Raw genomic sequence first — 11,088 nt, forward strand, 5'->3', positions numbered from 1 at the left:
TCTCGTCACGCATTCATTAGCTTACTCCCCAAATCGAGAAGTTTTATTTCGATAATTTACATCAATGTGAAAATCCAAAACAAAATTTTCAATACAACTTTTGATCCACTCCTCTTTTTACGAATACGTTATAGATATAATTATATAATTCTAAATTTATTTTTAGATCTGTAAATGAGATAGTACCTACAGTCGTTGTAGACCTTCTATTAAGGACATGGGAGGTCTGATGTTGGCGCGCGAGCAACTGACTCGCGGACCGCGGTTGTAGTTGTTGAATTGTTGTTGCATTTATCCCCGATGCCAAGTCGAAAAATAAACCAGTGTATGAAATACAGTTTGCAATCTTGCAAAGCGGGATCCCACATCACTTATTGACCTGCGGGATCCTTTATGATTCTGCACCTCGAAAACGCAGATCTGCAGATCCCTCAATATAAAAAATTAGTGCTAAATCATACGGGTAATACGTCAAGAAAAAAAATAGGTAACAGTAAAAGTCACTGAAGTTGGAGACTAGGACAGGAATACACATATAACCCGGAACATCTGCAAATGACATAGGTACTGAGATCCTCTTGAAGGAAGAATTAGAGAAAAAGCTTTAACAAGAAAAGAAAATATAAAACAAACAAAAACCGACAACGCTATGAGACAATACAAACTATGAGAATTTTTTTTGGAAATGAAAACGCATCAATTCAGGACTGTACCTGACGCTTGACTATGACGGCCCAACCTAAGTGTAAAAGGTTAGAAACTACAACATAATACAACGTAGGTAGTCGAAAAAGTGGTCCTAAATTACGTATTATTAGGGATAGCTCAAAAATTACTCGTTACATCACAATCAAATTAGAATTAAATAAAATTAAAAATTCAAAATACTCCAGACATATATTAATTAGGTTTGACCATATCTAAGCTAGTTGTGAGCATTTCCGACTGACAGATAATTAATTCGATTGGCCTGAAAACTCTGATTGTATTTGTACTTGACTACTTATATTATTTAATTAATATTTTATTATGCTTTTATTGACATGTGAGATAAAATTTTATTATAAAATTTGTAGTAGGTAATATTTCAATAGAGCGGGACAAACAAAACAACGCGGGATTCATCAATACCGCATTTCAATACTGCGGGATTTCTATCCCTATTACGAAGAGAAGCATTGAAAAGTCTTTTTTTATATCTGATAATAATTTACTATTATGCTGTATAAATATGGATATTATTATATTTTTGAAATACGATTTTTCTGATCTATACAAATAAATAAAATTGGAGTGGCTTAGGCTACTTTTATTTTAGAAAATTGTTTATTTTGTAACTCTGAGAACTGAACAATATATTTTTTTTTAATTCCATGCGGACGAAGTCGCGGGCTCAGCTAGTAATAGATAAAAATATAAAAGTAAACACAAAACTTATGAAAAAATTAAATACAATAACATTGCAGATGCAACCCATTCAATTTTAAACATAACCTTAATGAACTGAGTTACTTCGGTTACTCAAACAATTATATCCTAGCGCTGAACTTGCTAGCGTTTTAATATTTTAAGGTAAGTACGAAGATAGACGGAAATTTTCACTAAATATATAGAGCAGTGCTACCCAAAAGACTACTAAACTTAATAACATGCCAAGGAGGCACGGTTTAGCAATTTCCAGTTTATTCCGCAGGAACTAATAGCCGCCGAAGGCTATATTTAAACGTTCAATTTCTTTTGTGTAATTACTGTGTGTAGAGGTTCATAGACAGAACTAACTGAAATATTTACCTATACCTTCGGAAGGAGCTACGGGTTCGGAATTTAAGTGATCTTATTTGGTGCCGGTTACGCGATGAGGCTCCATGTTCTCTCTGCGCGTGTTGCGAATCAGCAATGTTTACCTGCTACCTTTGCCTAATTATTACCTGGAACTTCATACGTTAGCTTTAATTTAATTCAGTCCCTATTTGTTTCGTTTGTGTGTTATATATATTAATTGAAATAATTCACATTAAGGACTCGTTAATCGTTAACGCTTCAGTTACATAGAATGATAAATTTACTGTACAGTAATAGAAATTGTTCAACAAACAATCATGTATATTAAATAAATATCTTATAAATAATAAATAACTTATAAAAGTTGTCTATGATAAAGCTTTTACTACATTAATATCTGACACATAGTTTTAGAAATTTGAACTTTACACAGGTTACACAGGTTAATGCGAAGAAGTTGTCTTTTATTTACTTACGTAGCGTGACGACATGGTTAGATGGCTGACGTACGACGACGTAACGACGACGATTATTCATCACTACTTTATCACCTACTTGTTATAAAAATTTTACAAGCAAATAAAAGTTAAAGCAATAACAATCTGTAGCTCTGCCTCTGAAAACCATTAAATAAAATAGACGAATAATTGTGAACGTTATCTTACAAATTATCATTATTTCTTTTTAACTGCTTTTATTACTAACTGCCTAACTGGCTGCTCCTGCGACTTCTTCGCGTAGAATAAAGTAAATATGAAAATATCTCACGTACAAAGCGGCATATTAAGATGATGTGTACCGTATATTTAGTTTTTATGTTAAGACTAGTAAAAAAAGTTTTAAGCAACGATTAAATTTCATATTGTAGTTTTAGCGTTGATGCGCTGGCAAACATACAGACGAGCAGATGATAATTTTAAAAACAATATTTTTGGCTTTTATTTGCCCTTTAAGACCTATCTTTTAAGATCTATTATCTACATTCTTTTTCTCAAACATCTCAGAACTCTATGTATAGACATGAACAAGTTTCAGTTTTATTATAGGTTTATATGTACGATATTTATTAAATAAAAGTTTGTACCTTAACTTGGGGAGGCCTATGTCCAGCAGTGGACTGCGATAGACTGAAGCGTGAAGTGCGAGCCTCAAGATTACCTGAAATTTATCACTATTCAACAAGAACTCCGTCTGTTTTACATACTCCCTTTGAAACAAATATTTTTTTCTTGGATACCAGTAAGTGTTACCAAACTTTAATTGAAGTGATATTCTTAAAATTTAATACACATATATCATGTGAATATTTCGTTTCTTTCCTAAGATAATAATAAAAAAATGCAATTTATTGTTTGATTTTACTACTTTTTCAATGGTATATCTGAATAAAATTAAATATTCTTACAAAGCAGAAGTTTAAAATGAAAAAGTTTTAATTAAACTGTACAAAAAACAGCCGAAATACGAAGCAAAGCAACGACTGATCACGTCAGTCGATTTTATTTCGCCCGAGGGTAAGTTTGCGAGTAAGCGTCGTTATCACAAAAGTTTTGCCATCGGACTCTTTCCATTATTAAAGTTTTATCCAACTGGGCCATGCAAGTGAACCAATTCCAATATGGGTTGTGAACTACTTTGCACTATGTGCTAACAAGCGACCCGCTTTAGAACCGGCCGATTAACTTTCGGTGGTATGAACCTTTTCATTTTTTAACCGACTTCCAAAAAAGGAGGAGGAGGTTCTCAATTCGACTGTATTTGTTTGTTTTAATCGAAAGGTGGTGTGTGCCGATTGGTCCCATTTAAATTTATTTGAGATCTAACAACTACTTTTCGAATTATATCTAATAATGCGTTTTTACTTGACGCTTTTTTCGTCGACCTACGTTGTATTATACCACATAACTTTCTACTGGGTATACCGATTTTGATAATTCTTTTTTTGTTGGAAAGGGGATATCCCTAGTTTGGTACCATGATAAGGAAACCAGGATCTGATGATGGGATCCCAGAGAAATCGAGAGAAACTCTTGAAAATCCGCAATAACTTTTTACTGGGTGTATCGATTTTGATAATTTTTACTTTAATCGAAAGCTGATGTTTATCATGTGGTCACATATAAATTTTATCGAGATCTGATAACTACTTTTTGATTAATCTTTGATAACCCGTATTTACTTGACATTATTTTCGTCACCTTACGTTGTATTTATACCTCATAACTTTTTACTGGGTGCACCGATTTTGACGTTTCTTGTATAAATTAAAAGCTACTATTCGTCACGTGGTCCCATTCAAATTTAATTGAGATTTGATTCGTAATTTGTGAGTTATATCTAATATTGCGTATTTACTTGACGGTTTTTTCGTCACCCTACGTTGTATTATACGTTATATCTTTTTACTGGGTGCACTGATTTTGATCTTTTTTGTATAAATCAAAAGCTAATACTTGTCATGTCGTCCGTTTTAAATATGATTGAGATATAATGAGCAATTTTTGAGTAATCTTTGATGACACGTATTTACATGACGATGTTAAGACGACTGTGGTCATGTTCAATACTTTGCCACAACGCCATCTATCAAAATGTAATGAAATTACTTCGTTCACTATTGATCAAACTACAATATTCCACTAGAGTAGAGAGTAGCAGTTTATCCGTTATAAATATATTTGAGCTTTTAATTTTTGAGTTATCGCTAATACTGGGTATTTACTTGGCTATTTTACGTCGACCAACGTTATATTAACCTCATTACTATTTTACTGGGTGGACCGATATCGATGATTCTTTTTTTAATCGATAGGTGGTGCTTGTCATGTGGTCCCATTTAAATATAATTGAGATTTGACTCGAACTTTTTGAGCTATATCTGATATGGCGTATTTACTTGACTGTTTTTGGAGTTTTCTCCTTAAGAATCGATTTTCATTTAAGGCCCCGGAATGAAAAAATTGAACATTAAATCTACTGAACGAATGACCTTGTTAGAGATGGCGTTCAGACGTTTTCTAATAACGCAATTAGGTTCCGATAGATGGCGTTATTGCATTCATTTATTTACAATTTGATATAGTAATAATATATTTCTTAGACTAGTAAGCCTTTTTGTGCCTATTTAGACAGTTGATCTGAAGGGGTAAACTCCAGTCGTGCATCGGAGCTGTGTGAAAACATGAACATTACATATTTTTAATAAAAAAGATATAAACCGTAATTCCATATAAATCCGCTTCAACTAAAAAACCCGCCGTAATAAGCGATGTCAGCGCTTCGCGCGAATCGACGACGGGCCTTTTATGAAATTTCTGCCTACAATCGCTAACAAAATGTTAGAAATAACATTAGAACATTATATAATTCTACAATTTTATAATGTCGCGTTATATGGAATACGAACAAAGTATTACTATTTTTTCGTCGATCTACGTTGTATTACTCTTCGATGTAATTGAAGTCGGTTTTTTTTTCGTTTGCGAGCAAACACAATTATTTTTTTTAAATAAATTTATTCGATTTCATGTTTTTTTAGTATCAGTAATTAGACCAATAGGTCTTTGTATTCTTAATTTTTTGTATAATAATTTGCAACCACTTTGGTGTAGTGGTGCATGTGCCTTATCGGCGCCTACACACCGGCGGCGGCGACTCGTTTGGATCGGGCAGACGTCCATCTCGACGATCTCTATTATTATCATAAATACCTGATAGCGATCGTTACTCATAGTAGAGAACCCGCAATGGAGCAACTGCTCTGGTTGGCGGATATATTCTGGCGGTGGATTAAGCTCCAATCCTTATCCTACATGGAGAAATAGGCTTGTGCTCAGCAGCGGGATGAATTGCAGTAATATTTTAATCTTTTATGATATTTCAAGTTATTCTGAATTTTTTTTTAATGTTAATATTTGTTATATTGACATTCTTAGACGTGTTATCCATATAATAATAAATAATTCATAAAAATAAGACAGAAAATTATATTCAAACACAACTATATTGATTATTGTAATGTATTTTATTTTAATCATAGATGAAAGCAAAACAGTTATCTATAATGTCGAGTACCTATTGTTGATTGTGGTAGCTAGGCAGCGCTTTAGGCGCCCAAAAGTTTTGTTGCTCATTACCAATGCCCAAATCTCGTGTCTAAGTGTTTAATTACTTAGCCTTTGTTGTTTTATATTATACTAGCGGTTTTCAGCATCTTTGCTCGCGTAGAAATTACTAATTAATTACCATCATATTAAAACCTCTTTGTATATAACATTTATAGTTGTCATTTTTTGCACTAGACCTACCGAACTATTCGCAGATATACTTTTCGATTACGCTGGAACAGTCGTGCGAAAAACAGTTTTTCCTTAGGTCTTCTCAAGCCACTTTTAGGTAGGTAATTTCAGTAATCTGAACTAACCTACTTTACCATACAGAATTTCCGTATACTTGAATACGTATTTTCGTAATATGAAATCAAAAACCAATACATAAAATTTCATGCTCTACTCTTCTAAACAGTTGATTTACTTTCTACATTGAAAACATAATATACATTTAAGATATATTAATTAATGATTTATATTAACCTGAAAATTATATTAGGACTGGATTAATTATTTATTTATTTATTTTTATAAATACTTCTCCTTCAATAAGAAAGAGGCCTATGCTAAATAGTGAGACGTTACAGGCTAAATGCAACCAATGCTCAACGGGGCCTAAAAATAAAGGTTTTTACAAATTACAAAAGTATGTTGGTACAAAATGTCAATGATTTTGTCTCAAAATGCGTTCATAAGGGTCGTTTAGTAACTATAAACTACCTCTATGTCCATTTTCGAATTTGTAGCACAAAAATTGCGAACTTTATAAAAAAAATTTGAATTTTTTCATATCAAAAATTGACCGCTCCAGCGGGGTTCGAACCCGCGTCTCCGACACGGTCAGTCGTATAAGTCTGATATATCTATAATATATATAAACGCGAAAGGTCATTCATCACGAAATCTCCGAACCTATAACACCTACAAACTTGAAATTTGGCAGGTAGGCTCCTTATAGGAAGTAGACATCCGCTAAGAACGGATTTTACGAAACTCAACCCCTAAGGGGGTAAAATGGGGGTTGGAAGTTTGTATGAGAGTCCCATGTTTTTGACGTAAGAGACTTGAAATTTAAATGTATGCTCTATAGATAGTAACAAGGTATTCAAATAATGTATCTTTAGAAATCAACTGCCTTTTGGGGTTAAAACGGGGGATGTTACGTTGACTCACTAATCACGAAATCTCCGAAACTATAGTGCTTACAAACTTGAAATTTTGCAGGTAGGCTTCGTATAGGGCGTAATCTATTGCTATGAATGGATTTGACGAAACTCGACCCCTAAGGGGGTAAAACGGGGGTTGGAAGTTTGTATGAAAGTCCCATGTTTTTGAAGTAAGAGACTTGAAATTTAAAATGTATGCTCTATAGATGGTAACAAGGTGCCCAAATAATGTTTCTTAGAAATCAACTCCCTTTTGGGGTTAAAACGGGGGATGTTACGTTGACCCACTCATCACGAAATCTCCGAAACTATAACAGCTACAAACTTGAAATTTGGCAGGTAGGTTTCATATAGGGCGTAGAAATCCGCTAAAAACTAATTTTACGAAACTCAACCCCTAAGGGGATAAAACGGGAGTTGGAAGTTTGTATGAAAGTCCTATGTTTTTGAGGTAAGAGACTTAAAATTTAAAATTTATGCTCTATAGATGGTGAGAAGGTGTTCAAATAATGTATCTTTAGAAATCAACTCCTTTTTGGGGTTAAAACGGGGGATGGTAGGTTGACAGGTAGGTTAATAGGTGGCATAGTTATGGGGCGTAAACATCCGCTAAGAACTGATTTTACGAAAACCGACTCCTAAGGGGATAAAACGGGGGTCGGAAGTTTGTATGAAAGTCTTATGTTTTTGAAGTAAGAGACTTGAAATTTAAAATATATGCTATAGATGGTGAGCAGGTGTCCAAATAATGCATCGTAATCCATATATATAAAAGAGAAAGGTCACTGACTCACTCATCACGAGAACTCAAAAACCGCTGGATGGTCTATCCATCCAGGTTGGACAAAGATAAAGTTTGGTAGGGATGTAGATTATAGTTAGTAGACGTCCGCTAAGAACGGATTTTACGATATTGCATCGCTAAGGGCGCTTAATTGGGGTTGATAGTTTGTATGAAACATATACAGCCTGAAAATAAAACCAAAAATGTGGTGTATAGAGAGGTTTTATAAAAATAACTATTAAATTATACTAAATTGTGCCTTTTAAAAAGTTACTCAGTTTGATAAGCATTTCAAGTGACTGAAATAAAAAAATAATTTGCGTTAAACATCTTAATAGTAATACATATCTTCATAACCACGAGGACGTTATCGCGGGCAACAGTTGGTGTATTATAAACAAAGTCCTCAAAAGTGTATGTGATCGATTCGCTCAAAATTTACTGAACGGATTTTCATGCGGTTTCACCATTGTAGAGGGCTCAACCATTGGCAAGAGGAAGGTTTACGGAACGGCTAAGCCGATTTTGATGAGAGTTTCACTGGAAGTTTGCCGGCAAAACTTCGTGACACACTAATTTCAACGCGGGCGAAGCCGCGGGCACAGCTAGTATATATATATATATATATATATCAGACTGGGCCAAAAAAACCTTTTTTAACGATAGTGTGAAAATATCATTCATGATGATAAGAAAAGATTATCGTTAAAGTTTGAGCCTTTAATTGTTGTGTATAAGTGTGTCAAAAATATTATCTTGGTACGATATAGTATAAAATATAAAATTAACCCGGGAAACTTTTACACATTATTAAAATAACTGGTTTTAGCAATCTACAACGTAAAACAACAACAATAACAAATGTAAAAAAATGATATCTTATATATACACGGTCACCAACCCACCTGCCCAGCGTGGTGACTATGGGCAAAACACATGAATTCACGTTATTTTTGGCGTGAGCTTGTGGAGGCCTATGTCCAGCAGTAGACTGTATAGGCTGTAATGATGATATATACAATTCTCATGTCCCAATGTTAGTTAATATACTCCTCCGAAACGGCTGGATAGATTTTTATAAAATTTTGTGTGCATATCGGGTAGGTCTGAGAATTGGCCAACATCTATTTTTCATACCCCTAAGTTATAAAGGGAGGGGGAGGATTAAGGGGGTTAATAACATATATGGCAAAACAACGTTTGCGAGGTCAGCTAGTGATTACAATATATAGATAATTCTTTGTTATTTTACTTCGATCACAAAAAAAAATTTCGGAATTCGTTTTTCACTTTAGCAGGATATTCACATTGAAGCCTCTATTTTGTACAAAACTGGAATAAAAAGATATGGAAATCAATTTGAATTTTTGAAACGTAAAACTACGTTTCGTATAGCACGACGATTGCTCACAGCGCCGATTCATTGCGCCTTTTGTTTCACGTTTCGTTCTTCAACGATCTAAAAATTGAAAAAGCTTGATTGGTTGCAGTCGGAGCTGAAGCAAATCGGCTGGCTAAGCTATTTTGAGGCAGATTTAAAAGGGACGCCGAAACAACCAACACCAGCAATCGGCCACTTTTACGAATTTTTTGTAAAATATTTTTTGTCAATAACTTGTCATTCATTTTACATGCGTTAAAACAATGCCTACAGTTTTTAATAATAGTAACTCTTATTTACATCAGTTATTGTATTTACTGTAAATGCAACGGTAATAAATAAACGAGTAAAAACAAAGTTCAAAGCTTTAAAAAGTTGTATATTGACAATAAAATCGTATTAGCCGCCGCGCGCAGGCTTCTAGGGCTGTCTGTAATCCTATTGCGGTTTCGAACCCCGCCAGTTGCTTTCAAAAGTTGAAATGCACGTTACAACAAAACGTTGCTAACGCCTCGGGACTTATTGCCGGTACACGGAGTTTGTACGCTGCGAAAAAGAAGCCTTCTTCTGCTTACCTATTATATGGTATAGCATTTTATTGTAAAGGTTATTTTAAAAATCAAATATTTAGTACTGTTATAAAAAATGTAATAAGTTTGTACATTATTGACTATTTAATATATATAATTTTATTTATGATGATGGGTTGTCTGGAAGAAATGGCTAATTAGCCATAAGTCCGCCCATTCACTGTCTGTAACTATCTTTATGCTTTGTTTGTAATTTATTTGTGGTGTACAATAAAGTATAAAATAAATAAATAAATAAATATTTAATTTAATTAATATTTTAATCCGTGTTAAATTACTATAATCCGTATTAATTTAATATAATTATTTAAACACCCAATTGATTTGAAATTTTTTTTTCAGATCCATGTAGTACTTGACTTTATTATTCTTGCCAGTATGTATAATAGTATAACCAAAATTAATAAAAAATTAATGACAACAGCCAGTTGAGGTTGAAAACAAAATCTTGATAAGTGGATTTCAGGCTAAATGGCGGCTCTCCACTCACAAATTTGGACTAGTCAGAAATTCAAACAGGACTATAACGAGTTGAGTTTGTAACTTGCTAAGCCGTTCTATCGAAGCACTTAACCTTCAAAACTTAATTAAAAACATAAAAAAAAAATCATTTAATTTTAATAAAAAGGTCAACAACTTTTGTATTTACACTTTTTTCACATAACCTCAAAATTTATATGAAAAATTCAAAAACCAAATTTTTGGTTTTTTATTTTGATCTTTGCCAATTATTTTTTTTACGAAATTAAGTGAAAACTTACCTTTTTATGTCACATACACATATCGTAATTTTTTTGATTTCAAATATTTATTTTTTCACCTTATTTTGACCTCAAAATCGAAAAAGCACCCTAATTTTCAATTGAAAATTCTCACGTCAAAACATCAGTTTTTTTTTTAAATCGATAGGATTTTCGTTTGTTGAAATCTCTACTTTTTGTTGGTGTCAAATAAGATATACATTACTATGGCAAATGTTCTCAGAAAATGCAAAAAAATAACAGGTATAGTCGTCACAAAATAATAGGCCCGTTTGGGCATATGTCATCGGGACGTAAATAGCGATGTAACCATACAACTCGGTATTCGATACTCACGATAAATCGATTCAAGTTTGTATGAGTATTTGATCGATTTGATTATGTAATGTAAAGAAATAAAAAGTGCATTTGATTAAAATTTTGATCAGAAATTTAACTTAAACTTTAATATTATACGTAATTTGAAATAATACAATGGTAAAAAAGGTCAATTTGTCTTTATTTTATTGTTTTCT

Source organism: Melitaea cinxia, chromosome 4 (assembly GCF_905220565.1).
Source record: "Melitaea cinxia chromosome 4, ilMelCinx1.1, whole genome shotgun sequence".
In the NCBI taxonomy this organism is placed as follows: Eukaryota; Metazoa; Arthropoda; class Insecta; order Lepidoptera; family Nymphalidae; genus Melitaea; species Melitaea cinxia.